This window comes from Urocampus carinirostris, chromosome 12 (assembly GCF_059441175.1).
Source record: "Urocampus carinirostris isolate Australia breed hairy pipefish chromosome 12, RoL_Ucar_1.0, whole genome shotgun sequence".
Lineage (NCBI taxonomy): Eukaryota > Metazoa > Chordata > Actinopteri > Syngnathiformes > Syngnathidae > Urocampus > Urocampus carinirostris.
In genome coordinates this window covers 18,883,706-18,889,211 of record NC_142360.1, presented here as the reverse complement: position 1 = coordinate 18,889,211, position 5,506 = coordinate 18,883,706, and positions in this window count along the sequence as shown.

Below are 5,506 nucleotides of genomic sequence, written 5' to 3'. Positions count from 1 at the left end.
CCTTGTTTTAGAATACCACTGTGTCTAAAGAAAAATGAATGAAAACCAATTGCCATGAAAATCAAATTTCTATTACAAGCTTGATCTTAGCTGGGGCACAACTCCCACGAGTGTATGTACAGTTCCATTCGTATGACTGGAAATCAGCATGGGAATTAGGATAACAGATTTTCTCGCAACAGCCTTCGTAGTCCTTTGTATGTGCGCGTGTGTTGGAAAGTCTGAGGTTTTTGTGTGTGCAGTCAGGCCTAATACATCGGGTGACAAAGATGGACCGATACACCCCCCTCCCCATTTTTTTGCACTCTCTGTCACACTTGAACCCCTAAGAGGGCCACAGGGGGTACTTATCCAATCCTGGCCTCAGGCCTTGAACCTGTCTGCGTTAAATGGCATGATGAATATGAGAACATGCATGTGGACAACATGCAATATGCATAACCAATGCAATCTCAGTACACACAAAAGCATTTGTTTTATATATATATATATATATATAATATATATATACTGGACTGTCTCAGAAAATTAGAATATTGTGATAAAGTTCTTTATTTTCTGTAATAAATAAAATAAAACAATAAAACAAAAATGTCATACATTCTGGATTCATTACACATCAACTGAACTATTTCAAGCCTTTTATTATTTGAATATTGCTGAATTTGGCTTACAGCTTAAGAAAACTCAAAAATCCTATCTCAAAATATTAGAATATCATGAAAAAGTATACAAGTAGGCTATTCAACTAATCACCTGAATCATCTAATTAACTCGAAACACCTTGCGAGGGTTTCCTGAGCCTTAAAAACACTCAACTTGGTTCAGTAAACTAAATCACAAGTATGGGGAAGACTGCTGTCCAAACGACCATCATTGATACCCTCCATCAGGAGGGTAAGACACAAAAGGAAAATTCTCAAAGAGCAGGCTGTTCACAGAGTGCAGTTTCAAAGCATATCCACAAAAAGTCTGCTGGAAGGGAAAAATGTGGCCGGAAACGCTGCACAACCAAGAGAGATGACCGCAGCCTTAACAAAATTGTGAAGAAGAGCCGCTTCCAGAATTTGGGGGAGCTTCAAAGACAGTGGGCTGAAGCTGGAGTCCAGGTATCAAAAGCCACAGTTCACAGACGTGTCCGGGAAATGGGCTACAATAGCCGTATTCCCATGGTCAAGCCACTTCTGAACTCAAGACAACGGAAGAAGCGTCTGACTTGGGCTATGGAGAAGAAGCACTGGACAGTTGCAGAGTGGTCCAAAGTCCTCTTTTCAGACGAAAGCAAGTTTTGAATTTCATTTGGGAGTCAAGGCGCCAGAGTCTGAAGAAAGGCTGGAGAGGAGCAAAATCCAAGTTGCTTGAAATCCAGTGTGAAGTTCCCACCGTCAGCAATGGTTTGGGGAGCCATGTCAGCTGCTGGTGTTGGTCCACTGTGTTTCATCAAGTCCAGAGTAAATGCAACTGTGTACCAAGAGATTTTAGAGCACTACATGCTTCCATCTGCTGAAAAGCTCTATGGAGATGAGTATTTCATTTTCTAGCATGATCTGGCACCTGCCCACAGTGCCAAAACCACCAGTAACTGGTGCACTGACCATGGCATCACTGTCCTTGATTGGCCTGCTAATTCCCCTGACCTGAACCCCATCGAGAATTTGTGGGGTATAGTTAAGAAGAAGATGAAAGACACCAGACCTACAAATACAAATGAGCTGAAGGCCGCTATCGAAGCATCCTGGGCATCAATAACACCTCAGCAATGCCACAGGCTGATTGCCTCCATGCCACGCCGGATTGATGCAGTAATCCGTGCAAAAGGATTCCCAACCAAGTACTGAGTGCATCAATGGACATTTTCAAATGTTTGATTTAGTTTTGCTGTTATAAAATTATTTTTTTACTTGGTCTGAGGAAGTATTCTAATATTTTGAGATAGGATTTTTGAGTTTTTTTCAGCTGTAAGCCAAAATCAGCAATATTCAAATAATAAAAGGCTTGAAATAGTTCAGTTGATGTGTAATGAATCCAGAAAGTATGACATTTTTGTTTTTTTAATTGCATTACAGAAAATAAAGAACTTTATCACAATATTCTAATTTTCTGAGACAGTCCAGTATATATAGGGTTGGGAAGGGTTACTTTAACTGGATTACTTTCAATTACTTTTGGATTACTCCAATACCAAATATGCTAATAAAAGACAAAATAAACTAAATATGAATAAAATTACTAAATTGTGTGCAGGCTTGGGGAGTAACAGAATACATGGAACGGCAAAAATGATGTTGGCAAGCTGTTTGGATTTATTTTCATTTTGTTTCTGTCGCATTTTATGATAGTTTTGCCGGAGATCAAAGAGATCAAAGCCAGAGAGAAAGCTTACCACGTGTTGTGAGTCATAATTGTATTTATATTTAGTTTCTTTTGTCTTTAATTAGCATATTTGGTATTGGAGTAATCCAAAAGTAATTGAAAGTAATCCAGTTAAAGTAACCCTACCCAACCGTGTATGTATATATATATATATATATATATATATATATATATATATATATACATACACGGTTGGGTAGGGTTACTTTAATACTTTAATACTTTAATACTTATATATATATATATATATATATATATATATATATATATATATATATATATATATATATATAGGAAGCCAGAGGCCGACGAGATATATATATATATATTGATGATTCAGATCATATATCAACACTAACGATGAATGCAATACCAACATACAATTTACAACGCAACAACATCACAAATATAAACAAACTCAAGTGAGAGCTCTGAATAATGATATGCTTGCCTCAATTGTCATACTGCTGGGAAAAAATATAAATAAATACAAAATCACAGTCATAACATCAGATAAAACTACTCGTCTGGGCCTACTGAAGCTAAGAAAATGCACAATATTGTCATTAACATGAAACCAGACCGGATGTCTGCTCTCAGACTTTTACTGCCGTGTATAAATTCATCCAGAATATAAGTCGCACCTGCCAAAAATACATAATTAATAAGGAAAAAAACATTTACTATATAAGTCACATTTTTAAATTTATTTTCTAAAATCCAACAGCAAAAAAAAACATGTCATCTTGAAAGGCATTTCAAAATAGAAGAAAACAGAGAACACGATATACTAAAGTTACTCGTGCATCCATGTCTTCGACATGCTTGATATGTCAGTGACAACGAAACATATTAAGATATATTCAGATAACTCCAGCATAAAGAACATGCTTAACTTACTAAAATATCTGTCATGATTACTAATGTGAGTCACCTGTGCCCGCTCATTTTGCGCGAACCGCTGCAGGATCTGATTGGCTCCCTGTCCCTATTCAAACCCTGTCCTGTCAATCCCCTGTTGTCAGTCCGTCTGCGAACCTCTGTTTATACAAGGCAAGCTTTTTCCGACCCCGACTCCCGCCTGTCCCGTTTTTGCTCCCGTTTGTCTCCGACTATGACCTGTTTTGATCCTGACCAAGTCTGCTCTCCCGTCCCGGCTTACGACCCATTTTTCATCCCGACTACTTCTACTCTCCCTGGCTTACGACTCGTTTCTGACCCCGACCACGCTTTGCTCTCCCAGTCCCGGCTACAGACCAGTTTTTTCGTCCCTGACACTGCCATCGCTCGCTTTGGAAGATCCACCTCCGTGTTCAGATCACAGTCCGAATCCGAGAGCAACTTGCTTCTCGCGTCCAGCGAACACCGGATTGTGGGTGCAGCCCTTCCTCTTTCTTTCAATAAAACTTGTGGTGAACGTCACCCAATTGGGTCCTGTTTCCGTTCTGGTCCTGACAATATCAGCGTTTTTCCTCTGTGTCACTTTCTTCCTGTTTGAAAGGGGTAGGATCAACACAGGCTTGTAGCGCCCTCTTGCAGTTTAGTGCGAAAATAACATGTAAACAGTACCGGTACCGTACCAGGTAATGAAAATGTAAATCTCAATGGTATAGTAATGTGTTAACACTTTCACAATAAGTCTCACCGAAGTATCTGTCGCTCTCCCGGCCAAATTAAAAAAAAAACTGCGGTTTATAGTCCGGAAAATATGGTAACTAGTAACTGTAACTGATTATTGTTTTTCAGTCACAGGTCCATCACTGAGTATGAAAAACAACGAACGTAACCACAGGAAAACAGGACAAACCTTCGCACAAATATATCTCGCTAGTAACAATCTATTGCAGGATGGGGGATACGCGTCCATTGGGATGAGGCAATTTGCACCATTTGTGAGCATACTGGCGACCCGTCCCGTAATGACTAATATCAAATCAATGCGGTGACCTTAATTCGCCCAAAGCATAACTGTGATGTAGTACAGGGTGTTTCGATTAAAGAAGGTATAAAAAGATGGCGCCTGTATGTTCCAAGGGCAGGAAGGCCGTGGCCTTTTGAACCCCTGCGCTCACTGTGAGCGTGGCAGTCATAAAAGGAACAAGCAGCCCTGTTTGGTCTTTGAATAGGCTCCTTATGGCGTACGGGTAATAACGTCACGCCTCGAGACGTTTTTTAAAAGGACCTGGAGAATGACGGCTGCCTATGTGTTCCGCAACACTGGTAACATTATGGCGGGAGAGGTGGAAAATATAATACAGTGGGACCTCGGTTATCGCGGTTAAAACCACCCGCGATAAGTGACAATCCGCGAAGTAGCGGCGCACCTTAAAAAAATATATATATTATTTTATTCTATTATTACTATTTTTTTAGACCTGCGAAGCTCTGAACCTGCGAACGTCGAAGCGTGAAGTCCCACTGTATTTCAAATATGCTATGAATAAAAAAATCTATCAATACTCACCTATGGAGGAAGCGCTGATTAGACACAGTCTGCTTGAATTAGGTTTTTATGAGAGCATTTATCATCTTGCCAGTGTCTTGGCTCGCTTGAGAATATATGAATGTGTTATTTTTTGTGTAAATAAACACAATATTTGCTGTACGTCTTGTTTTTATGCACTGTTCTTATTTTCCAAGAAAACAAGTTAAAACAAATCGAAATTTTAAAGAAAAAAAATCACTTAAAATAAGCTAAATCTTTCAGTAAATCCAGTACGGTGTACTTTAAGGGACATTGTAACATATGACCACTAAATGTCACTGTATTTTGTTGTGCAAGACAAGGAACAATATAAACTACGGAGACCAAACCGCAACATTTTTCTACTCATTTTAATACCCAGCCTTTCACAAGGTTTTTTAGTTTTGAAAGAACCCATAGCAGCAAGATGGCTGACAATCATGTCAGCCCCTTCTAGGTGAGGCTCATGTTATGTACAGTAAATACAAACTTTTTTTTCCTATTTTGTAAAAAAGGCACGTTTATATGTTTGTCCATGTATTTTTGATCATTATTAAAATGAATTTATTTGTAATCGTTAATGTTTTTAGCCATAAAAAGACGCTAAACAATACACAAAACTCTGTCAAGAACCAGAACAAGATCCGGACCCAAATGCGTGACGTTCTA